Below are 27,333 nucleotides of genomic sequence, written 5' to 3' on the forward strand. Positions count from 1 at the left end.
CAATGAATTCAAACCTCATACTCTCCAAAACACGAAGATGAATAATATAAGATAAACTCCAACTGCAATAGGTATATCCTAAGAAGAAGACGGAACACCAGAGGGAATCCCTCCTTCCAGCATCTTTTGATGTGGTAAAATTTTGCCAAAGTGGAAACCTAACACTTAAATATGAAATTGCTTGGCGAAGTAAGAAACTACAGCTGTTGTGGGTATTACCTTACATAATCACTACATGTATTATATATTAAACCCAGCATTACATATGCTTGCACAATTGTGCTGTGAATGATGATAGTAGTGATGATGTCCGTGAAAAAGGACCATCTTTAGCCCCAAAAGAGTACTGGGGTGGGGGCGGTGTAAACAAGTAAAAAGCATACAAAGAGATGGGTATTTTCTGGCCAGGAAAGATCAGTCTAAACACAGATATAGGGGCACCTGGGTGGCTCAGTGGTTGAGTGTCTGCCTTTGGCTCAGGTCATGATCCTGGGGTCCTGGACTTGAGTTCCACAGCAGGCTCTACACAGGGAGCCTGCCTCTCCCTCTGCCTGTGTCTTTGCCTCTCCCTGTGTGTCTCTCATGAATAAATAAACTCTTTTTTAAAAAACCCACAGAAATATAAAAAGAAAAGTATTCCCTTGTTTCCCCTATGTGAAAATAATGCAAAACATTTATATTGTAAATCAGACAAGAACACAGCTAAGTAATCCAATTCTACTGTACATTATAGAAATCATCCCTTCACCACAGTATAAGATTTAAATGCATCTGCAAAAGGGTGCACACTATATAAAAGGAGTAAGGTTGCTGCTGCCCTGCTACGCAGTTCTGGTCCCTCCCCAGGTCCTACTGTAATACTGATGGTCCCAATGGTTTTATACAAATAAATTGTGTTTAAAAAATAAAGCACTTATTTTTTTAAAAAGACTTTATTTATTTATTTGACACAGAGAGAGAAAGCACAAGCAGAGGGAGCTGCAGGCAGAGGGAGAGGGAGAAGCAGGCTCCCCGCTGAGGAAAGAGCCCAGGACCCCACGATCATGATGCTTAAGCATGATGACCCCAACAGCAGATGCTTAAGCAACTGAACCACCCAGGTACCCTCAAAAATAAAGCGTTTAAAAAGACAAGTCAAAATGCCTCAGTAACCACATCTCCGACTCAAACTTCATCTATTTAAGTGTTATATTTGCCTCCTGCTAATAAACTTTTATTTCACTCAAACTGAGCAATAAATCTTCCATGCTGAAGTGTGTTCCTTGCCCAAATAATCCAAAGGGGAAAAATGGAAATAATTAGTAGAGAAATGTAGGGACTACTAACACCCCCTTTTAATGTTTTTAAATATTTTTAAAGTTTAAAAAGTGTTTAAAGGACATCTGGGTGGCTCAGCAGTTGACCATCGGCCTTTGATCACGGCCTTTGGCGTGATCCCAGGGTCCTGGGATCAAGTCACACATTGGGGTCCCCGCAGGGAGCCTGCTTCTCCCTCTGCTTGTATCTCTGCCTCTCTCTTTGTGTCTCTCATGAATAAATAAATAAAATCTTTTTAAAAAATGTTTAAAGTTTGTAATTCCTAGTTGGAAAACATTATCTGAATGGATACCCTAATGGCAAACCACTGTAGAATGTTTCAGTTGCGTGGGGCTGAGGGTAAGGATTCGCTTCACAGCATTCCAGCCTTCTTCACGAGAAGGTCAGAGGTACACTGGTTTGTATTATTGCGACATCTATTAGGTGATCAAAGTTGCTTTTCCTTCAGCAAGGGCTTTATTTGTCAGAAAGATGTTATGCTTGACCTCCAAATTTGGCTGGCTATTTACTGATGAGGTTCATAACCTTTGGGTTGCTCTGATATTTTCACATATGTGCTGGATTCTGGGCTACATCCTGGAAGGCCACCATAACTTCTGGATCCTGCATGGCTGTGAAAACCTCTGGGTCACTAGAATTTCATTGAGCCCAGGTGTTCCTGCCTTTCCAGGCATCACCCCTCCCCTGCTATTCCAGGCATTCCTCCGGGAAAATTACTAGGCATTACCCCAGGAAAGCCACCTAGGAGAGAGCCATACTGAGTTCCTTTTTTTTTTTTTTAAGATTTTTATTTTTATTATTTATTCATGAGAGACGCAGAGAGCGCGAGAGAGAGGCAGAGACACAGGCAGAGGGAGAAGCAGGCTCCATGCAGGGAGCCTGACGTGGGACTGGATCCCCGGTCTCCAGGATCACGCCCTGGGCTGAGGGTGGCGCTAAACCACTGAGCCACCTGGGCTGCCCCATATTGAGTTCCTAATTGTCATCTGGCTTCTTCCTCCCTCTGGGTTCTCTGATTTTCTTCCTGAGCCTTCTTAACCCTTTCTATTCTTTCTTTGCTCTCTCGCTCTTCACGTTTTCACTCATACTTTTTCCTATGTTCAGCAATTTTTTGGGCCCTCAGTTGAGCTTCTTTCAGCATTGCACTAGCATCTTCATCATAATTCAGTTTATGAGCAAGGTCATGATCATATCCTGCTTCTTCCCAATGACCCAGAAGCCTGTGTGCTTTCCCTCACCACTTGAAAGGCTGAGCTGAATCAGGATTTATTTCAATAGCTCTGTTAGAGTCTCGAATGGCATTTGGCTTCTGTAATTTATTTATTTATTTTAAAAAGATTTTTAAAATTTATTCATGAGAGACACAGAGAGAGAGAGAAGCATGTTCCAGGCAAGGAGCCCGATATGGGATTCAATCCTGGGACTCCAGGATTACACCCTGGGCCGAAGGCAGGCACTTAACCGTTGAGCCACTCAGGGATCCCTGGCTTCCGTAATTTTTTTAAAGGATTTTATTTATTTATTCATGAGAGACAGAGAGAGAGAGAGACGCAGAGACACAGGCAGAGGGAGAAGCAGGCTCCGTGCAGGGAGCTCGACGTGGGACTCAATCCCCGGTCTCCAGGATCACGCCCTGGGCTGAAGGCGGCGCTAAACCGCTGAGCCACCGGGGCTGCCCCATGGCTTCTGTAATTTAATGAAGACACTGGCTCTCTTGGGATACAGAATGGCCAAGCGAGGATTCAGTTTGATGGCATCTGTGAACAAGTCAATGGCTTTCTCTAGTTCGCCATTATTTAGGGCGTCAATGGTGGCAGCCACTTTTTTTTTTTTATCATTTGCCTGATCCATCATTTCCTAAGTTATCTCTACATTTTCATCTCCCATTCCTTGAGGGGCGTCAGTATCTGACTCAATCACAGCTTCATTGTCAATTTCTAGATCACTTTCCTCACTTCATTATGTGTCCTTTTTTTTTTTTTGATGTGTCTGTCTTTATGTTTTCTTCCACCTTCTTACTATCTGTTTTTTCTTCCTTGATATTGTCTTCTGATTTCGTTTTATGAATAGCAGGTGGTATTTTACCCCCCATGCTCTCCACTCATTCCCACAGGGAGCGTATTTCCTCAGTGTGCAGAACACTTGGATCCTGCTTACACATTTTCAAGAAGGCCTGAAGCTTGCTCATTTTGTGGAGGTCCACGGTCCAGAGGTGGTGGCAGGCTGCAGGTGCAGCTGAGATTGCGACCTGATTCCAGGTGCGAGTACTAGCTCAGTGTGACCATCCAGAAAGGGGCAGCTACTGTGAGCAAGATTTACTTATTTTTAGAGAGAGAAGAAAGGTGAGCATAGAGAGGAGAAGGGAGAGAGAATCTTAAGCAGACTCTGCGCTGAGTGCAGAGCCCTATGCAGAGCTTGATCTCAAGACCTTGAGATCATGACCTGAGTCAAAACCAACAGTCCAACGCTTAACCAACTGCGCCACTCAGGCACCTCTTAGCTAAATCTTTCCTGATTTCCTTCTTGAACATATACCTTCATTCTCCCATGAGCCAGGATGCTATATTCTCTTATCTACCTGTGAGGGCAGGTGCATCCTAGGTGGTCATCTTAGAGAATGTGGACAGCTCCATCTGAGAAGCAAAACCACCCCTCTGTCCAAGGAGGAGCTAAACAATGGCACTTTTTTTTTAATTTCTAGAAACATGTACCTCTTAATAGTACAATCTTTCAATATTGCACAGAACATGTTTACTAATAGACCCAGTTTCTCTAGGTTGTGTTTTCTTAACAGAATTAAATTCTTTTCTACATATGCCCATATTCCTTGAAATGTGTGGGGAAAAATCCTTCTAGAACAGGTTAAATAACCTTAACCTGCTTAAATTTTATTTAGGTAGCTCCAAGTGTTATACAGACTTTATTTTTACCCTGTTTATGGTTCTAGGATCCAGAACAGAGCGCGCGGGGGGCGGAGGGGGGGAGGTTGTATATTTTTTTAATTGAAGTTCAATTTGCCAACATATAGCATAACACCCAGTGCTCATCCCCTCAAGTGCCCCCCTCGGTGCCGGTCACAGTCACCCCAACCCCCCGCCCACCTCCCTTTCCACTTGTTTATTTCCCAGAGTTAGGAGTCTCTCATGCTGTCACCCTCTCTGATATTTCCCACTCATTTCCTCTCCTTTCCCCTTTAATCCCTTTCACTATTTTTTATATTCCTCGTATGAGTGAAACCATTTAATAATTGTCCTTCTCCTATTGACTTACTTCACTTAGCATAATACCCTCCAGTTCTATCCACGTCGAAGCAAACGGTGGATATTAATCGTTTCTAATGGCTGAGTAATATTCCATTGTATATATAGACCACATCTTCTTTATCCATTCATCTTTTTTTTTAATTTTTAAAAGATTTATTTATTTATTCATAGAGACACAGAGAGAGAGAGAGAGAGACGCAGAGACACAGGCAGAGGGAGAAGCAGGCTCCATGCAGAGAGCCCGACGCGGGACCCGATCCCAGATATCCGGGATCAGGCCCCGGGTTGCAGGCGGCGCTAAACCGCTGCGACACCGGGGCTGCCCTCCATTCATCTTTTGATGGACACTGAGGCTCCTTCCAAAGTTCGGCTATTGTGGACATTGCTGCTATAAACATTGGGGTGCAGGTGTCTTGGCTTTTCAGTGCATCTGTATCTTTGGGATAAATCCCCAGCAGTGCAATTGCTGGGTCGTAGGGCAGGTCTATTTTTAACTCTTTGAGGAACCTCCACACAGTTTTCCAGAGTGGCTGTACCCGTTCACATTCCTTTTTTTTTTTTTTTTTAAGATAGTCTTGTAAAAATTTATTTATTTATTCATGAGAAACAGAGAAAGAGAGAGGCAGAGACACAGAAGAGGGAGAAGCAGGCTCCATGCAGGGATCCCGATGTGGGACTCAATCCCAGGACTCTAGGACCACACCCTGGGGCAAAGGCAGGAGCTAAACCGCTGAGACACCCAGGGATCCTCCCAGTTCACATCCCCACCAACAGTGCAAGAGGATTCTCCTTTCTCCACATCCTCTCCAACATTTGTTGTTTCCTGTCTTGTTATTTTTCCCCATTCTCACTCGTGTGAGGTGGTATCTCATTGTAGATTTGATTTGTATTTCCCTGATACCAAGTGATGCGGAGCATTTTCTCGTGTTTGCTGGCCATGCGTATGTCTTCCTCTGTGAAATTTCTGTTCATGTCTTTTGCCCATTTCATGATTGGATTGTTTGTTTCTTTGCTGTTGAGTTCAATAAGTTCTTTGTAGATCTTGGATACTAGTCCTTTATCTAATATGTTATTTGCAAACATCTCCCATTCTGTAGGTTGCCTTTTAGTTTTGTTGACTGTTTCTTTTGCTGTGCAAAAGCTTCTTATCTTGGTTAAGTCCCAATAGTTCATTTTTGCTTTTGTTTCCCTTGCCTTCATAGATGTATCTTGCAAGAAGTTGCTGGTGGCCAAGTTCAAAAAGGGTGTTGCCTGTGTTTTCCTCTAGGATTTTGATGGTTCTTGTCTCACATTTAGCTCTTTCATCCATTTTGAGTTTATCTTTGTGTGTGGTGTAAGAGAATGGTCTAGTTTCATTCTTCTGCATGTGGCTGTCCAATTTCCCCAGCACCATTTATTGAAGAGACAATCCTTTTTCCAGTGGATATTATTCTCTGCTTTGTCGAATAGTAGTTGACCATAGAGTTGAGGGCCCATTTCTGAGTTCTCTATTCTGTTCCATTGATCTAAATGTCTGTTTTTGTGCCAGAACCACACTGTCTTGATGATCACAGCTTTGTAGTACAACTTGAAATCTGGCATTGTGATGCCCCCGGCTCTAGTTTTCTTTTTCAATATTCCCCTGGCTATTTGGGGTCTTTTCTGATTCCACACAAATCTTAAGATTATTTGTTCGAACTCTCTGAAGAAAGTCCATGGTATTTTGATAGGGATTGCTTTAAATGTGTAAATTGCCCTGGGTATCATTGACATTTTCACAATATTAAAGTGTTCTGTAGTTTTTAGGATATAGATCCTTTATCTCTTTGGTTAGGTTTATTCGTAGGTATCTTATGCTTTTGGGTGAAATCATAGATGGGATTGACTCCTTAATTTCTCTTTCTTCAGTCTCATTGTTAGTGTATAGAAATGCCACTGATTTCTGGGCATTGATTTTGTATCCTGCCACACTGCTGAATTGCTGTATGAGTTCTAGCAATCTTGGGGTGGAGTCTTTTGGGTTTTCTATGTACAGTATCATGTCATCTGCAAAGAGGGAGAGTTTGACTTCTTCTTTGCCAATTTGAATGCCTTTTATTTCTTTATGTTGCGTGATTGCTGAGGCTAGGACTTCTAGTACTATGTTGAATGGCTGTGGTGAGAGTGGACATCCTGTCATGTTCCCGATCTTAGAGAAAAGGCTCTGAGTTTTCCCCCACTGAGAATGATATTTGCTGTGGACTTTTCATAGATGGCTTTTAAGATGTTGAGGAATGTTCCCTCTATCCCTACACTCTGAAGGGTTTTGATCAGGAATGGAGGCTGTATTTTGTCACATGCTTTCTCTGCATCTATTGAGAGGATCATATGGTTCTTGTTTTTTCTCTTGTTGAAGTGATCTATCACATTGATTGTTTTACGAGTTTTGAACCAACCTGTCCCTTCCCAGGGATAAAGCCCACTTGGTCATGGTGAATAATCTTCTTAATGTATTGTTGGATCCTATTGGCTAGTATCTTGTTGAGAATTTTTGCATCTGTGTTCATCAGGGATATTGGTCTATAATTCTCCTTTTTGGTGGGGTCTTTGGTTTTGAATTTTTAAAAATTTATTTATGATAGTCACAGAGAGAGAGAGAGAGAGAGAGAGAGAGAGAGGCAGAGACATAGGCAGAGGGAGAAGCAGGCTCCATGCACTGGCAGCCCGAGGTGAGATTCAATCCCGGGTCTCCAGGATCGCACCCTGGGCCAAAGGCAGGCGCCAAACCGCTGCGCCACCCAGGGATCCTCTGGTTTTGGAATTAAGGTGATGCTGGCCTCATAGAACAAGTTTATAAGTATTTTATCCCTTTTCATCTTCCGGAACAGCATTAGTAGAATAGGTATTGTTTGTTCTTTAAACATTTGATAGAATTCCCCTGGGAAGCCATCTGTCCCTGGACTTTTGTGTCTTGGAAGGTTTTTGATGACTGCTTCAATTTCCTCCCTGGTTATTGGTCTGTTCAAGTTTTCTATTTCCTCCTGTTTCAGTTTTGGTAATTTGTGGTTTTCCAGAAATGCATCCATTTCTTCTAGATTGCCTAATGTATTGGAGTATAGCTGCTCATAATACGTTTTTAAAATTGTTTGTATTTCCTTGGTATTAGTTGTGATCTCTCCTCTTTTGTTCACGATTTTATCAATTTGAGTCTTTTCTCTTTTATTTTTAATACAGCTGTCTAATGGTTTATCTATCTTATTTTTTTAATTTTTTATTTATTTATGATAGTCACAGAGAGAGAGAGAGAGGCAGAGACACAGGCAGAGGGAGAAGCAGGCTCCATGCACCGGGAGCCCGATGTGGGATTCGATCCCGGGTCTCCAGGATCGCGCCCTGGGCCAAAGGCAGGCGCCAAACCGCTGCACCACCCAGGGATCCCTATCTATCTTATTAATTATTTCGGAGAATCAATTCCTGATTTTGTTGATCTGTTCTACAGTTCTGGTCTCTATTTCACTGAGTTCTGCTTGAATCTTTATTATCTTTATTCTTCTGCTTGGTGTAGGTTTTATATGCTGCTCTTTCTCCTGTTCCTTTAGGTGTGAGGTTAGCTTGTGTATTTGAGTTTTTCCCAATTTTTTGAGGGATGCTTGTATTGCGATGTATTTTCCTCTTAGGACTGCTTTTGCTGTATCCCAAATATTTTGAACAGTTGTATCTTCATTTTCATTAGTTTTCACGAATCTTTTGAATTCTTCTCTAATTTCCTGGTTGACCCACTCATCTTTAAGTAGGATGCTCTTTAACCTCCACGTGTTTGAGTTTCTTCCAAATTTCTTCCTGTGATTGGGTTCTAGTTTCAAAGTATTGTGGTCTGAAAATAATGCAGGCAACAATCCCAATCTTTTGGTATCAGTTGAGACCTGATTTGTGACCCAGTATGTGGACTATTCTGGAAAAAGTTCCATGTACACTTGAGAAGAATGTGTATTCAGTTGCATTTGGATGGAAAGTTCTGTATATATCTGTGAAATCCATCTGGTCCTGTGTATCATTTAAGGCCCTTGTTCCTTTGGTGATGTTGTGCTTAGAATATCTGTCATTTGCAGAAAGTGCTGTGTTGAAGTCTCCTACTATTAGTGTACTATTATCTAAGTATATCTTTACTTTGGTTATTAATTGATTGACATACTTGGCAGCTCCCACATTAGGGGCATAAATATTCATTATTGTTAAGTCTTCTTGTTGGATAGACACTTTAAGTATGATATAGTGTCCCTCTTCATCTCTTACTACAGTCTTTGGGTTAAACTTTAATTTATCTGATATGAGGATTGCTACCCCTGCTTTCTTTTTTAGGACCATTTGAATGGTAAATGGTTCTCCAACCTTTCATTTTCAGGATGTAGGTGTCCTTAGGTCTCAAATGAGTCTCTTGTAAACAGCAAGTAGATGGGTCTTGCTTTTTTATGCAGTCTGAAACCCTGTGTCTTTTGATAGGATCATTTAGCCCATTCACGTTCAGAGTAACTATTGAAAGATATGGATTTAGTGTCATTGTAATACCTATTCAGTCCCTGTTTTTGTGGATTATTTCTTTGGGCTTCCTATTTCTTTTACAGGGTCCCCCTTAATATTTCTTGCAGAGCTGGTTTGGCGGACACATATTCTTCCAGTTTCTGCCTATCTTGGAAACTCTTTATTTCTCCTTCTATTCTGAATGAGAGCCTTGCTGGATAAAGTATTCTTGGCTGCATGTTCTTCTCATTTAGTACCCTGAATATATACTGTCAGCCCTTTCTGGCCTGCCGTGTCTCTGTGGAGAGGTCTGCTGTTAATCTAATATTTCTCCTCATATAAGTTAGGAATCTCTTGTCTCTTGCTGCTTTAAGGATTTTCTCTTTATCTTTGAAATTTGTAAGTTTCACTATTAAATGTTGAGGTGTTGAATGGTTTTTATTGATTTTTTTTTGGGGGGGGAACCTCTATCTCCTGGATCTGAATGTCTTTTTCCCTCTCCAAATTAGGGAAGTTCTCAGCTATGATTTGTTCAAATATGCTTTCTGGCCCTCTGGCCCTCTCAGTGCTCTCTGGAACCCCAATTATACATAGATTCTTCCTTCTGAGGCTATCGTTTATTTGCCTTAACATTTCCTCGTGGTCTTTTGTTTTTCTCTTTTTTCCTCAGCTTTCTTTCTTGTCCTCAACTTGTCTTCTATGTAGCTCACTCTTTCTTCCACCTCATTAAACCTCATCATTAGGACCTCCAGTTTGGATTGCATCTCATTTAATTGATTTTTAATTTCAGCCTGATTAGATCTAAATTCTGCAATCATGAAGTCTCCTGAATCCTTTTGCTTTTTTCCAGAGCCACCAGTAGCTTTATAATTGTGTTTCTGAATTGGCTTTCTGACATCGAATTGTAATCCAAATTCTGTAACTCTGTGGCAGAGAGTACTGCTTCTGATTCTTTCTTTTGTGGTGAGTTTTTCCTTCTAGTCATTTTGCTCAGTGCAGAGTGGCTGTATGAGTGGGCTGAGTTAAGAATATCAACCATGACCTAAGTAAATTTCACCCTAGATGATTCTTGCTAGAAGCGAAAACCCTTCTCTCTGTAGCATTCCGGCTGTTACCTCTTTAAATCTCAGGTCGAATTTGTAGGTGTTCAGGATGATTTGAAAGTTATCTAGGTAAGTTGGTGGGACCAGGTGAGTTGAGGATGCCTACTCCTCCACCAGCTTGCCCTGCCTTCCAACAATGACATTTCTGGTATCTTCCCAGAGTGTTTGAAGTGCTGTGGCTTACAAAGACCCCAGACTCAATCATGTTTTAAATATGCCACAAAGTCAGATGGGATACCATGGATTCGTGGTCACTGCTTTAGATCATCCTTGGGTCTGTGTCCTCCTATCTTTCAATAGTGGTCCGTAAAATCAGGCAGTGGATGTATGTGACCCAGTGGATGTATGTGACCCAGAAATCCTAGCCATTGCTCCTTCAGTAATATTCCCAGATGTGGCCCAAGACCCATGCAGAACAATGTACACTGGAGCCAGGTGAAAACAGAAAACAATCGCGTGCTATGGGAATGAGTGAATACATCATGGTACATCCACAATAGAATGCCATGCAGTGGTTAAGAAGAATGGGTTAGAACTCCATGTGCTCCAATAGTATAATGTTCAAGATGCGTGGTTAAATGGATATTTGTAAAACACGTATTTTCATATTTACACTTGCATTTGCTTAGGCAAATTCTAGAAGGATACGCAAGAAACCATTAACTGTGCTTATTGCTAGGTTGTGGGACTTAGAATCTAGGGAATAGGACAGGATCAGGAGGAAGACTTTACTTTCATTTTATGTTCTTGCTCTGCTTGATTTCTTTCTTTTTTAAAAAGATTTTATTTATTTATTCATGAAAATAAATTTATTCATGCCTCTCTCTCTGTGAAAGAGAGAGGTGGAGACATAGGCAGAGGGAGAAGCAGGGTCCCTGCAGGGAGCCTGATGTGGGACTCAATCCCAGGACCCCGGGATCATGACCTGAGCCGAAGGCAGATGCTCAACCACTGAGCAACCTGGGCGTCCCATCTGCTTGATTTATTTTCTAACAGGTGTTTGCATTATATATAATTAAAAACTAGTTTAAATAAAAATACTACATACTACTAGCTATGTATTAGAAGCTAATACATAGCTTCTAATTTTCAGATAGCTGTAACAAGAGTGGTCATTTAAAAAAACATTTGTTATTTTGAATTAAATGTGCTATTTGTTTTATCTAGAATTTGAGGGTCATACTTACTTTTTAGAAGTTTTTATTTTTAGCAAATGAAAAAAATTTTAAAGCTTTTTAAAAAATGTTTTTCAAGGATTAGTATAATCCTCACTTCCTGAGGGAGGATCAACTGTGGTTGGAACACACCTGGGCTCTCTATTCACCCTCCTTACGTAAGTCTGGCCTGTAGCATCTGTCTTCTGAACCAGCAATCAGAACACCACTTGCTTATGTTAAAGAGAGGGAAGGTGTCCTCCCTGGAGCCACATAGCAGCCCCTGGTCTGGACAAAAGCATGGATGCTGAGCTGCAGAGAAAGACAGAGAAGCAGAGTTCCTCTGAAAAGCTCCCTGGCACCCAGGAGCCTCTGGGGCTGGAAGGAGAGAGTCCTAGAATTGATCAAGGAAGGCAGATTAGAGCAGCAGGAGTACCATGGTGCTCTATGGGAGGAGCTGGTCTAGATGTTTATGGCTGCCCACCCAGGAAAGCCCCCAGAGGTATGCTTCTGGCACGATGGCCCAAAGCTGCCTGGTCTTGTTGGCCCTCAGCAACAGCAGCGTGGGGAGACTGTGGTCACTGAATCCCAGCTCTGTCACTTCCCAGTGAGGTGACTGGGCAGGTGACATCTCTCTGAGTCTCAGGAAGTCCATCTGCAGAGTGGGCATACTAGTACCTATTCAGAGGAGTAGGTGAAGTAGTGAGATCACTTGGCATATGGTAAGCACTCTATAAATGATTGCTATTACTCAGAGTTATGCATGAGGTCACAAAGTTGTGCCTTGCACAAGTAGGACTAAAATCTCAAAAGGGCCCCCCCTTTCATGCCACGCATTCAACAGGCCACTTGCCTGGAGGTGGTGCCTTTCTCACAGAGGGGCACCATAAAGGCTAGTGGCTGCCCTGGTATTATTTACGTCACTTCTGACCTCAAAAACAGGTTTCAGCCCCTTCTGAGAACATGTAGCTATTCTATACTGTCTGTAGCTCTTTTGATTGTTTTTGAGCATGCCTTAGGTTTTTTAACCTCTCTAAGGGTACTCTACTGTCAGTTCCAGCAAATAAGTAAGCATGCAGCCAGTACTAAGGGCATTTGGGAACATTCAGGCCACTGGGGACCACTGTATGGGCACTCTCTTGGCAAGTTGCTCTCTTCCCTGGCACCACTCACACCCTCTTCACACCCCCGAGGGATCATACCACCTACCCTAAGTCTCACGGAGACTTTGCAGGTCCTTGAAATCTGATGCAGGCACACCCTACTTTATTGCATATCACTTTACCATGCCTTGTAGACATAGTTTTTTTTCAATTGAAGGTTTGTAGCAACCCTGTGTGTAGCAAATCTATCAGTGCATTTCTTTTATTTTTTTTCAATATTTTATTTATTTACCTGAGAGAGAGAGAGACAGAGAGTGTGAACATGCACAAGGGGGTGGGGCAGAGGGAGAAGGAGAAGCATGTTCCCTGCTGAGCAGGGAGTCCCAGACAATGTGGGGCACTCGATCCCAGGACCCCAGGATCATGACCTGAGCTGGACCATGACCTGAGCTGAAGGCGGATGCTTAACTGACTGAACCACCCAGATGCCCTGTCAGTTCTTCAGAAGCATTTGCCTGCTTCATGTCTCTATGTCACATTTTGGTAATTCTCAAAATATTTCAGACTTTTTCAGGATTATTATATTTGTTTTGGGGATCTGTGATCAGTAATTACGATGCACCAGATGATGGTCAGCATTTTTTAGCAATAAAGTTATTTTATTTTATTTTTTAAAGATTTTATTTATTTATTCATGAGAGACACTTAGAGAGGCAGAGACATGGGCAGAGGGAGAAGCAGGCTCCTTGCAGGCAGCCCAATGTAGTACTCGATCCCTGGACCCAGGATCACGCCTTGAGCCAAAGGCAGACACTCAACTGCCAAGCCACCCAGGCATCCCAGCAATAAAGTATTTCAAAATCAGGGTATGTTCATTGTTTTAGATGTAATGCTATCACACACTTAATGCTTATCACAGACTGTAGTGTAACTTTTATATGTGCTGGAAACCAAAATATTAATTTGACTCACTTTATTGCACTATTATCTTTGTTGTGGTGATCTAGAACCCAACCAGCAATATATCTGAGGTATGCCTGTATTTATGCTGTAACTCAGGCCTGGAGAGGGTGTCTGAGGGGGTGTCTCAGGAGCAGACCCAGACCTGGGCATGAACCCAAAAAAAGTGAACACAGAGACTTGAAGCGATAGTTGCATGCTCATATTCATAATAGCATTATTCATAAGAGCCAAAAGGTGCAAGTAACTAAAATGTCTACCAGCAGATGAATGGATATGCAAAATAGGGCCCATCCTTACAATAGAATACTATTCCGCCTTGAAAAGGAAGGAAATTCATAGGTGCGCTATAACACGAATTGACCTCAAGAACATGATGCTAAGTGAAATATACCAGTCGCAGAAGGACAAATACTGTCTGTTTTTATTTTTATTTTTTATTTTTTATTTTTTACATGAGATCCTTACAGTAGTCAAAGTCACAGAGACAGAAAGAGTGGTCATTGCCAGGGTCCGGGGAAAGGAGAGAGGGGAGGTGGTGTTTAATGGATAAGAATTTCAGGTTTTGGGGGGCACCAGGGTGGCTTAGTGGTTGAGCATCTGCCTTCGGCTCAGGTTGTAATCCCAGGGTCCTGGGATTGAGTCCCACGTCAGGCTCCCCATAGGAAGCCTGCTTCTCTCTCTGCCTATATCTCTTCCTCTCTCTCTATGTCTCTCATGAATAAATCAAGAAAATCTTTAAAAAAAGAATTTCTGGGGATCCCTGGGTGGCGCAGCGGTTTAGCGCCTGCCTTTGGCCCAGGGCGCGATCCTGGAGACCCGGGATCGAATCCCACGTCGGGCTCCAGGTGCATGGAGCCTGCTTCTCCCTCTGCCTATGTCTCTGCCTCTCTCTCTCTGTCTCTTTGTGTGACTATCATAAGTAAATAAAAATTAAAAAAAAAAAAAGAATTTCTGTTTTGCAAGATGCTGATTTGGGAGATGGATAGTGGGGATGGTTGCACAAAATGTGAAGGTACTTAATGCCACTGAATTGTACACATAAAAATGGTTTATTTTTTATTTAAAGATTTTATTTATTCATGAGAGGCACAAAGAGAGAGAGAGGCAGAGACACAGACAGAGGGAGACATCTGGCTCACATGGGCAGAGGAACAGGATGGAGCTGTACGTGTGAAGGAAATAGAAGTGAACCTGGGGCCAGAGTGACTCACTCTGAATGGTCACATTCCTTTGAGGAACTCTGAGAATATCCAGATCAAACCTTGCTTTCTAGGTGGTTGAGAAGGTTTCTTTGCCAGGGAAGGAGGAGAAGCCGTGCTTTATTTGACGGTTGTTGGTTGATATGACACTGCCAAATACTTAGTGAAAGTTGGACCATCACTGGTGCCCTGCCCTGTGTAGTGGTCCCTATGGTGGTCTCCCAGACCTGCTTTGTGACTGAGACATCTGGTTGTAACAACAAATAGGGGGCAGCCTGGGTGGCTCAGTGGTTTAGTGCCACCTTGGGCCCAGGGCCTGATCCTGGAGGCCTGGGAAGGGCCTGATACTGGAGACCTGGGATTGAGTCCCACATCAGGTTCCCTGCATGGACCCTGCTTCTCCCTCTGCCTCTCTCTTTCTCTCTCTGTCTCTCATGAGTAAATAAATAAAATCTTAAAAAAAAAAAAACCAAATAGCTAAATTTTTTGAGCATTTACTATGCTCCATTAAGCCACTCACAACCACACAGTGTAGGTAGTACAATTGTACCCCTTATATAGAAGAAGAGACTGAGGTCCAGAGAGATTGATTTAGTTGTCCAGAGTGGCAGAGCTGGGAAGTGGTGGTACAGGGATTCAAGATGACTCCAGAGCTCTAGTTCTCAACTGTGGCACATTGGTGCTCCACTGGGGAGCTGGCAATCTCATCTCTGCTTGGGTTGAAGGAGGTGAGGTGGGGATCAGGCCTTGGAAGGACCCAGGAACCAAATACTGAAAGGCCCAGTCTGGCAGCTCTACCCAGGAGATTTGAAACACCAGCTGAACTCAGAGGACCCATATTCAGCCTGTACCATGGGGATGTGGTATCCCCAGAAGTGGGTGTCCTGGCTGACAGCATAGGGTACACGCAGAAGTATGATGTCTAGGAGCCTCAGGATATTGGGGAGGACAACGCCAGTATTTGGCACCCAGGCCCTGTCCTCCAGGCAGCATGGTCTCTCTCCTCACCAACCAGTCACTCTCTGCGTGACCCTGGCTCCACTCAGAAAAGGATGGGAAAAAGTTGTGATCATGGGAAGGCTTACTGCCCTGGGCATCTCGCCCCACCTTCAACTTCCCAGACTTCAAGCCCAGGATTGCATTAATGGCAATCACCCTGCATCCTCTAAAATGATACTCTCCCATGGAACATACTAGGAGTCCTAGATCCTTGTACCCAGCTTTGAAGACATCAGGCTGAGAGGCTGAGTACCCTGTGGGTACTTCAGGGGGATCTGGAACCCATATCTGAAGTAGTGTTGGTTGTCTCCATCCTGGCAAAAAAAAAGATGTCAAGAGTGGGACTGAGCAAATTTTCTTGGTTGAATTCTGTGTGTGGGTCCCCTTGCTCCTACATACAAAGGACAGAATGTCAGAATCAGAGAGGAGCCTAAAGAGGCCATCTATCTTGACCAGGGACGGCAGACACATGGCCCTCCTTAGTATACTTCCACTTCCTTGGTCTTTGCCCACAGCAGGCAGCACCAATCAATCCCAGCACTCTTGTGCACTAAACCTCAGAATCCTTCTCAGGCTCCCATTATCAAATGAACAAAGTTAACACACGAGATGAAGCCCATTTATAATTCAAGATCAAGACCAAACACCAGAAATTGCCACCAGAAGCTCTGTATTTCAGAGAGCTAGGAGGAGGGCTGGCAGAAATCCCTCCTTCCCCCTCTCCATTTCTCCCTCCCCCACAATGTAATAGATGCCTCTTAGATGCCGCACCTTTGTGTAGTGCACAACCTGAACAACCTCCCTGACACAAGTCCTTAGAGCCTTCACCTGAGCCAAACTTTTGGAATGGAATATGCTTTCCCCATTTTTAAGCTTGACTAAACACTACTCCTGCTGCTATTCATGTCTCAGCTCAGACATCCACTCCTCCAGGAAGTCTGTAACCACTACTATCCCTCCATCACCACCATTCAAGAGTAGGTCAGGATCCTCCTCTGGATTTCTAGGAGCCCTGTGATTCTCCCATTATACTACTGACTCTTCTGGCTGATGGGGAAAGCCCAGAGGAGGTTCTTGACCAAGACAAGTAGGAGGGTTTTGAGAAGGTTCCCTGGAGATATCTACACTGATATTTGAGATGAATAGAAGTTGATCAGTTTAGAGAGAGAAGAGGTAAAGAAGAAAGCATGAACAAAGATCCAGAGACAAGAGAGTTTGGTGCTCTGGAGAAACTTGAAATGTTGCATTTTGCTGGAGCCTATGGAGGTGGTTAGACACAAGGCTGGAGCCCCCAGGAGGGGCTAGCAATGTGAGGTCCTCTTATTTACGTTAAGAACTTGAACTCTGGGGCTGCCTGGGAGGTTCAGTCTGTTAAGCATCTGCCTTTGGCTCAGGTCATGATCCGCGAGTCCTGGGATTGAGCCCTGCTTTCAGTTCCCTGCTCAGTGGGGGGCCTGCTTCTCCCTTTGCCCCTCTCCCTGCTCATGCTCTCCTGTGCTCTCTCTTTCTCTCAAATAAATAAATGATATTTTAAAAAATTAACTTGAACTCTGTCTTGAGTGCACTGTGGAGCCATGGAATGATTTTGAGCGGGGAGTGGCATGGCCAGATGCATACTTGGAAGGTATCACTCCAGCTGCCATGAAGAAGGTAGACTGGGGCAGTTGACACCTCCTGGTCCTGGCACAGGCACACCCTTTGACCCCACCTTCCTGATTTGGTGCCCTCTCTCCAATATTATCTATGATTTTTAGTCATCATTTTGACTATCAGGATGAGGACTTTAAGACTCTAGGACTTCCTAGGGCTTCTAGCTGAAAACCTGAGCAGGTGGACATGTTTTGGGTGTAGGTAGCTGCTGAAGCCACCTCACCACCACCCCATAGCCCTTTCTTCAAGACCCTGTCATTCAATTCAAATGTCTGCCATGAATTCTGATCTTGTGTCCAGCTCTTTGCTGGGTACTAGAGACACAGCAAGGGCCAAGATAGCCCAGTACTGTCCTTATGGGCTCACAGTCTAGTGGGATAGACAGACCTGTCACCAGATACTGATGACCCAGTGTGACAAATTTAACAGTCATTTGATTGATGTGTACTGAACCCACTGCACTATGCCAGCCTATAATGGGTGATGCTGAGACACAGGGGTGACCTGGAGCCCTGGGACCTGCCTTCATGGAGCTTTCAATCCAGAGGAGGAGATGAAACAGTCACAAGACAGCATCAGCTCAGAATGGACAATTCTGGGAGGTGGAGAGAGATAAGAAGAGGGGTTAGGGCTGAAGCTCAAGCAATTGTGGCACACAGAGGCAGTGCCTGCCACAGTCTGAAGGTCAGGGAAGGCTTTCTGGAGGAGATTCCATCTAATCTGAGACCTCAGTGATAAATAAGCATGAGCCAGCAGAAGTGAGAAGTATGGGGAACAATATCTAAGGCAGAGGGAACAGCAGGTGCCAAGACATCTTTTCTTCAGGGCCCCTTTCTTCCCAGGACTTCAATGACACCTTTCCCATTCACGTGCAGCAAGGGAGACTTGGAGCAAGATTCATTCCATTCTGGAATCTGTGGGGGCTGAGGGTCTTGGAGCATCCTTGGATGGGACTCAAGAGACCTGGGTCCCAAATCATCCCACTCTATACCTCTTCGTTTCCTATATGACCAGGTACAATTTTCTCCACATCTCTGGATCTCAAGTTTTCCATCAGGAAAACTGATAGACTGATAACAGCTTTTGGTCTAGATCTTGAATTATAAATGGGCTTCAGCTCATGTGTCAACTTTGCTCATTTGATAATGGGAGTCTGAGAGGGATTCTGAGGTTTAGTGCACAAGAGTGCTGGGATTGATTGGTGCTGCCTGCTGTGGGCAAGGACCAAGGAAGTGGAAGTATACTAAGGAGAGCCACATGGTCTGCCATCCCTGGTCAAGATAGATGGCCTCTTTTGGCTCCTCTCTGATTCTGACATTCTGTGATTTTGTGTGTAGGAGCAAGGGGACCCACACACAGAATTCAGCTACACTTATCTATATCTATATCTATATCTATATCTATATCTATATCTATATCTATATCTATCTATATCTATATTTATCTATATATCTATCTATATCTCTTGAAATATCATTTAGACTTGTTACCACTCTGAAATTATAGTGCTGTCGACCCATGACCAGATCTTGTTATCTAATGTGTTTATGAGGAAGAACATACTACATCACACATTTGATTTATTTTTAAAATCTGATAATTTGGGGGGTGCCTGGGTGGCTCAGTTAGTTAAGTATCTGCCTTCGGCTCAGGTCATGATCTCAGAGTCTTGGGATTGAGCCCCACCTCTGGCTCAGCACAGAGTCTGCTTTTCCCCTTGCCCCTTCCTTCTCCCTTCCCCACACCTCGCTTTTGCTCTCTCTCAAATAAATAAATAAATAAATAAATAAATAAATAAATAAATAAATAAAATATTTTTAAAAAATCAATAAAATCTGATAACTTTCAATAAAAATAATTTTATGGGAATTCTAGGAATTAAAAATTTAAATTATGGTAAAATACACATAAGATTTACTATTTTAACTATTTGAAATTAAGCTAAGTGGCATTAAGTACACACATGACATTGTACAACCACACCACTAACTAGTTCCAGAACTTTTTCATCACTCCAAAAGGAAAATCCGTAGCATTAGGCAGTCACTCCCCATTCCTCCTCCCTTACTACCTGGTAAAGATGGATCTGCTTTCCGTGGATCTGCCTATTCTGGACATTTCATATCAATGGAATTACAGGCAATATGTGACCTTTTATGTCCAGCTTATTTCATGAATTCAATATTTTGCAGTTAAAAACATTATCCTAAGAGCCCATAGCACCATAGTGCCTTGTGATGTGTAAGTGAACAAAAGAAGATTTATAGCAAACTTCTTGTTGCATGAATTGGCTTTTGGCAGAAAAACAAATGTTTAGGGCACCCTGGGTGGCTTAGCAGTTTAGCGCCTGCCCTTCAGCCCAGGGTGTGATCCTAGAAACTCAGGCTCCTTGCATGAAGCCTGCATCTCCCTCTGCCTCTCTCTCTCTCTCTCTCTCTCTCTCTCGCTTGCTCTGTGTGTCTCTCATGAATAAATAAATAAAATATTTTAAAACCCCCAAATGTTCAGTGAGTGCACACTATGTGCCAGGGTCTATCTAAGTGCTTTACACATATAACTGAAATCTCACAGCATTCCTGGGGGTGGCGAGTGAGCATAAATTATACCCGTTTAACAGGTGAGGAGAGAGGCACAGAGAGGTTAAGTAACCCTCCAGCTGTCCTACAGAAAGTGCTAGGGTTGGGACTTGAACCCAAGTTAACCATTAGGCCTTGATACATTGCCCTTTCTCTCAGCCTTTCAGCTGGGTTTCTAACTCTCATTGCCCCAGCTCCCCACTCACTCTTTCTGCCCCTCACTAGCTCCTTCTGCCCCTCGCTAGTCCCTCTGCTCCTTTAGTCCCTCAGCCCCTTTAGTCCCTCAGCCCCTTTAGTCCCACAGCCTCTCACTAGTCCCTCAGCCCCTCACTAGTCCCTCAGTCCCTCACTAGTGCCTCAGTCCCTTGCTAGTCCCTCAGCCCCTCGCTAGTCACTCAGCCCCTTGCTAGTCCCCCCTGCCCCTCACTAATCCTCAGAACCCACATCTTTCCATTGTGTCTCTTAGTGAGACTTCATGTCTCCATGTGTCTGTCTGTCTGTCCGTCCTCAGTCTCTGGGCTCCTGTGTCTCTCTGGCCATCTCATCATCTCTCTACCTCCCTTTTTGCCACATCTTTCCCTTCACAGCCTCAGGTATCACAGTTCCATCCTTGTGCCTCCTGCCCTGATAGGGAAACGTGCTGCCCTCACACTGCCTTATGCTCAGCAGGCACAGGCACCGACCCACTACAATGGGCGCTGGAGGAGAAATGACCAGCAAGGACAAATGAGGGTATGATGCCTGAATATCACCCTGTCACTCTGAATTACTCTGTATTTATTCTGTCTCATTGTCATCTGTCCCTCTCACTCGCATGTTAGCTCTGTGAGAGTCAGGTATTTACCTGTCTTGTTCACTGCAGCCTCTCTAATTGGTGCCTAGAGTAGTGCCTGGCACACAGGTGCCTGATAAATATTTGTTGGATCAATGAGTGAATGTTCGCCATGTGTCTCACTATTTCACCATCAGGTTTCTCACTCTCTTGCCCTCTCGGTCACGTCACAAGTCCCTCCTTCTGGGCCTGTCTGATCCTCTGCTCCCATTAGCCTCAGCCTCTGGGTCTCTCCTGTAGCCATTGTGCATTCATTGAGCACTTACTATGTGGTAGGCCACGAGTATTGGATCGCATCTCCATCCTCATAGTGACCCCACAGGCTAGGTACCCACACCACCTCCAGGAGGTGACCTGAGACTCACGAGGAGCAGATACTTGCCTAAGTGTCTTTGACATGACAAGTATAGGGTGAAGCTGAGATTTCAGACTGAGTCTGTCTGACTCTAAAAATTAGTGCTTTATTCTGACACATGAGCATGTCCTAGAGTGTGTTATTCAGATCCTTAGACCTGGAGGTGGTCTAAGAAATAAAATAAAAAAAAAAAAGGAAGGAAAGAAAGAAAAAAATGAAAGATGTGTTGAGGAGCTACTGTTGACTCTCCTTGCCTCTTGCTGGGCTATTAATGATGAAATTAGTATTCTAAAATCCCTGAAAAGTCCTGCAAGAAAGGAACCAGTTTGCCTTTGTTTAATCTAGTCTCTCCCTTGATTATTTTTCCAAAGAATCCCTTTTCCCCAGAACTTACTGTCCTCTTCTATCTCTTATCTTTTCTTTTTCTTTCTGCCTTTCACTGTCTGCTATCTCTCCATGTGTCCTCGTGCCTCTCCATCTGTGCCTCTGTGCCTCTGTGCTTCTCAGAAAGGCAGCAGAGTGAAGTGATTGAATAGCATGTTCTGCAAATGAGACTGGATTTGACACCTGATTCTACTTCAAGAGTGCTGTGTGATCTTAGGCAAGGTCTTAACCTCTCTGGGTTAAGACAGCAATACCTCCCTGAGAGGGTGAGGATTAAGTGAGTTCCTCCATGTGAAGCACTTCATGCCTCCTGGGGTTGAAATGAGGCCCCAAGCTCAGTGCTAAATCACACAGCACAGCAAGAGCCAGGGCCTTCGGTTAGGAAAGTCCACAGTGGCACCTCTCCATGGTCAGGAAAGTACACATTCTACCTCTGAATTCAAAGTATCAGAATTGTCAGTCCCCCCTTCCTGGATAGAGGTGTATGGGGTAAAGGTTGGCCTGGCAGCTTTGACTTTCAGACTCAGATAAAGCATTGACCTTGCCTCACTCCCATGCATGTGGGGTGACTCAGAATCACAGAGGTGTATGCCCTTGATAACTGAGCTTCAAAACACATTAAGCAAAAACAAATAAAACTGCGAAGGGGGCATAGACAAATCCCAGTTATATTCAGAGATTTGATTACCCTTCTTTGAATAACTTATAGAACAAGTTGGTGGAAACTCAGCGGGATATAATAGCAGTGAACAGCACTATCAACCTAAGTGACATTTATAGCACACTGAACCGTGCAACAGCAGAGTACACATTGCTTCCATGCCTTGGCTGTTGCAAATAATGCTACAATAAATGGTGTGTGTATGTGTTTGTGTTCAGATCTTTTTGAGTTAGTATTTTCATTTTCTTCAGGTAAATACCCAGAAGTGCAATTGCTAATTTTATGGTAGGAACCTCCATACTGTTTTCCACACTTGCTGTGCCAACTTACATTCTCACCAATGGTACACAAGGGTTCTCTTTTTTCCACATCCTCACCAACACCTTTTGTTTCTTGTCTTTTTAAATTTTTTTTTAGAGTAATCTTTATACCCAATGTGGGGCTCAAACACACAACTCCAAGATCAAGAATCACATGCTCCACCGACTGAGCTGTCCAGGTGCTCCTGCTTCTTGTCTTTGTAATAACAGCCATCCTAACAGGTGTGAGGTGATCTCATTCTGGTTTTGATGAGCATTTCCCTGATGATGAGTGATGAGCCCATTTTCATGTACTTGACCTTTAACTGGCCAACTGATTACATCATTGGTCTACTTGAATAATCCCAGTATAACCTGAATGAAGATGATAACAGTACTTACTCTATGTTTCTCATCATTATCAAATGAGGCAATAAGAGACAAATGGTCAGTAGCAGCTGGCTTTTTTGAACATTTACTACGTGCTAAGCACCTTACAGAGATCCTCTTAGTCTTCGCAACAATCCCGTGAGGTGGCCTTGCTATTTCTCCCATTTTACATACGAGGAAACTGAGGTACAGAGAAGTTAAGTAACTTGCCCAAGTCCCACAGCTAGCAAGTCATGGGCTCAAATGTAGGGTCTTTTGTCATTAGAGTGCCTGTGCTTCCCACCACACCAGCACTGCACCAGCCGTGGATTTCCTTTGTAAGGCTGTGTGCTGCTCTTTGTATACTTTTATGATAACCCTTTTGGAAGCAGGGGTGGGAGCCCCAGATGCCCCCTGTGGGCCCATCCCTGGCCTTTGCCTCTCAGCTTGTACCAGCCTGCACAACCCTTTTAGGTTTCTGGAGCCATTGCTTCCAGGATGTGAGTCTGTACAGCCCCTGCCACTTCCCAAATGCTTATATTTTATGCCAAGGCTGCTAGGAAGGTTCTGTGGCAGCCTCAAACAGAGCCTGTGACTTCCCCACTTCTGAAGCCCCAGCTTCCCTCCCAGAGTCATGTATATTCTAAGCCCCATCATCATCCACCCACTTGAGATCAGGTTCCCACCACAGAGGCTCTGTGCCCCTAAGCCAGGCCTGGCTGTGGTGCGGCCCGAAGCCCAGAGAGGAGAGGTATGAGCTGGTCTGTCAATCCCTGTGTGGCGTTCAAGGAAGGACCGCAGAGCTGCCAAACATCCTGCAGCTCGGAACTGGCATTCTCTTGATGTTGAGGGGCTCAGCTTCAATGGGCATCAGAAACCCTGCAGAGAATGAATGAGGAGCCGATGCCCAGTGTGGTTGTCTCAGTGATGGTACCCAAAGATCCTAGGCCCCAATCTCTGCAAGCTATATTTTGAAAAGAAAAAGGGTCTGGGAAGATATGATTTTAGGCAAGGGTCCTAATGTGGGGGAGATAATCCTGGATTATCTAGGTGGGCCCTAAATCCAATCATGCATGTCCTTTGAGGAGAGAGAGATTTGACACACGCATCAGAGGACAAGGTGATGTAAAGACAGAGGCAGAGATGGAGAGATGGAGCCACAGCCAAGGAATGCTGGCAACCATTGAAAGCTGGAAGAGGCAAGCAATGAGCTCTCCCTTCAATCCTCTGGAGGGAGCACCATCCTGTTACCCCCTCGATCTTGGACTTCTGGCCTCTGGCCCTTGGAGAGAATACACTTCTGTTGTTTATGCTATCAAGTTTGCAGTATTTTGTGACAGCAGCCCCAGGAAACTGATATACACAGCAAGTGGTCAGGAACAAAGGAATGTGGGTTTTAACCAGTTCACTAGGTGATTCTGAGGGCTCCCACCTCATTTGGTGGTCCTTAATTTAATCTCATCTACAAAATCCCTTCTGTCATATTAGGCAGCATTCACAGGTTATGGGGATTAGGACAAGGACATATTTGGCAGGCTATTTTTCAGCTTACCCCAAACTTCAAAATAATGATACCAAGTGGAAAGAAGGCAGGCAAAAAATAGTGCATATCACATGGTTCCACTTCACATAGAATTGAGAAAGTGCAAGGACGCCTGGGTGGCTCAGCGGTTGAGTGTCTGCCTTTGGCTTAGGGTGTTATCCCAGGGTCCTGGGATCGAGTCCCACATTGGGCTCCCTGTGGGGAGCCTGCTTCTCCCTCTGCCTATGTCTCTATGTCTCTCATGAATAAATAATCTTTAAAAAAGAGAATTGAGAAAGTGCATGCTAATCTCTAGTAATGAACAACAGATCAGTGGTTGCCTGGGGAGGAGATTAAAAATGGGAAGGGAGGTGTACAAAAGTGTCATGAGAAAACTTTCATTGTCTTGTTTGTGATGATGGTTTCACAGGTGTGCAATATTTCAGAATTGCCCAAATTTTACTTTACATGCAGCTTATCATATGTCAGTTATATCTCAGGAAAGCTATTAAAAATGAAAAAAAAAACCCACAGATTTTCATATATGAAAACCAGCTCTTTTGGGGTGCCTAAGTGGCTCAGTCAATAAAACGTCTGTCTTTGGCTTAGGTCATGATCCCCAGGTCCTGGGATCGAGCCCCACGTCACGCTCCCTGCTTAGCAGAGAGTCTGCTTCTCTTTCTACCCCTCACCCCATTCGTGTGTGCACTCTTTCTCATATAAATGAATAAAACCTTCAAGAAAAAAAAAAAAAGAAAACGAGCTCTTTCGTTGAGACCAGTTCTGCTTGTGCCCCCCACAGACCCTGTCCCTCTGTCTTTGTAACTCTGCCTCTCTCTTGCTCTTCTGTTCTCTTGCTGTCTCTCTTGCCCCCTCCCTTTCTCTGCCTCCATCCTCATATTATAGTCCTTGTCTATTTCTTGGCCTCTGCCTCTTGGCATATCTTCTTCTCATTATAAGTCTTTGTAATCTGGTGTGTATTTTGCACTTATAGGGCATTTTTATTGGGACTTTGACTTTTCTTCAGAAATACTTGATCTAGGGACACCTGAGTGGCTCAGTCAGTTAAACATCTGCCTTTGGTTCAGGATATGATCCCAGGTCCTGGCATACAGCCAGTTGGCCTCTCCCTCTCCAGCCCCTTCCTCCTCCACTGCTCGTGCTCTGTCTCTGTCTCTCTCTCTCAAATAAATAAATAAATAAAATCTAAAAAAGAAAAAAAGAAATACTTGATCTGTGTTTAGATTTCATGAGATTTATAACTGAAAAAGTAGATTCACATACCTAAGTTGTTCTAAATGTACTTAGAAGTTTTCCAAGAACTGAACTGAGTATCAATTTCTACTTAAAATTAAATTTCACATTTTCTGCTAGCCATATTTTGAGTGCTTAATAGTTGCATGTGGCAAGTGGCTACTATATTGAACAACCTGCTGTGTGACTTTGAGTAACACTCTCAACATCACTGTGCCTGGCTCTCCCCATCTACAAAGTGGGGATGACAACCATAGTTACCTCAAAAGGTGAGGATTGAGTGAGTTATTCTGTGTAAAGCACTTCATGGGTCCCCATCAGCATTCCCTGGGGCTGGAATGAGTCCCAAGTTCAGTGCCAGATCACAGGGCACACCAGGAACCAGGACTTGGGTCAGGAAAGTCCGTGATGGCACCTCTCCCAGGTCAGGAAAGTGCAGATTCTACCCCTGAATTCAATATATCAGGATTATCAGTCCTTTTCTCCTGAGTCAGAGGAGTGTGAGTCAACTGCTAGGGTCAGGGTCCTGGGTCCCGCAACGGGACCCAACATTGCAAGACAGATGCTGCCTCATCTCCCCCCAATTCCCTTTTGAAGATTTATTTATTTATTTATTTATTTATTTATTTATTTATTTATTTATTTGAGAAAGAGAGAGAGAGAGAGAGAGAGAACAGCAGGGAAGAGAGACCTCAAGCAGACTCCCTGCTAAGTGCAGAGCCAGACATGGAGCTCCATCTCATGACCCTGAGATCATGACCCAAGCTGAAATCAAGAGTCAGATACTTAACTGACTGAGCCACCCAGGTGTCCCCACCCCACCCCCCCGCCCATTTCCTTTTGAAGGAGAGAGACAGAAGTGAAAGCCAGGCCCGGGGCATGACAGGTGGATGTGGCCACCTTCAGTCACATACTGGGAAATACAAGACTGATCCTGCCAGAAGCCGAGAGTGATGATGATGGAGAAAGACATGGGCCTAGGGGAACTTCAACCAAAATGGACCTAGTCTCTGTGCTCCTGGAGCTTAGAGTCTAAAGGCAGTAACAGAGACACCAAGACAGAGGGATATAGCAAGAGAAAGAGAGAGAGTCACAAAGAAAGGATCAGAGAAGTGTCCTACCATGAAGGCAGAGCCAATGGCAGAGAGAGAAGTGTCAGGCACTGCACAGAGCAACCAGAGAGCCAGGGAGCCTGAACGCTATACCTGCTGGGCCTCAGTCTCTGTCTCTCTCACCAATTCTGTGTCTCTTCCCTCCCCCGCCTCTCCTGTCGCCCCATCACTCCTAGCTGTGGCTGTTGCCAAAGTGCGGGTGAAGGAAGGAGGGTTGGAGGTAGACATGGAGCATCTGAAGGCCCTGCAGAGACAGAGACAGGGCAGAGATACAAACACGTGGGCACACAAAGACTCACACACAAGGATGTACATCGCCACCATCACCCAAATGCTAAACATATCCTCACATAAGAAGCCTCATAAAACCATACATTTGCAAAAATATATAAACAACCTCATGTAGATTCACACATCAGCGCATTCACATAAATACAAACACTGCTTCACATATAAAATCATACAGGCATACACACAGGTGCAAAGAGGTATGGGAGAGCAAATGCAAGCATAAGCACCCAAGTGGACAGTGCATGCTCACCCATACCTGCAAAACAAACACAACTGTGTGCCATACACATCCTCATGTGGACTTTGGAATCACTAACACATTGTACCAACAGGTAGGGTTGCTTGAGCAGGAAATATGGGTCTGTAATCACCACTCCTTCAAGTTCACATTCCTGGCCATGATGAGAGGAGAGGCGGGGAAGGGATGAAGTTACATAACTTGGTGGGGAGG

The 27,333-nt window shown here is 44.0% G+C and overlaps 1 pseudogene; it reads right to left on the bottom strand.

Moving 5' to 3' along the window:
* Positions 1 to 1,791: 1,791 nt before the first annotated feature.
* LOC144311589 (hsc70-interacting protein-like) lies at positions 1,792 to 26,906 on the bottom strand (annotated as a pseudogene).
* Positions 26,907 to 27,333: the final 427 nt, after the last annotated feature.

This window comes from Canis aureus, chromosome 1 (genome assembly GCF_053574225.1).
Source record: "Canis aureus isolate CA01 chromosome 1, VMU_Caureus_v.1.0, whole genome shotgun sequence".
Taxonomy (NCBI): domain Eukaryota; kingdom Metazoa; phylum Chordata; class Mammalia; order Carnivora; family Canidae; genus Canis; species Canis aureus.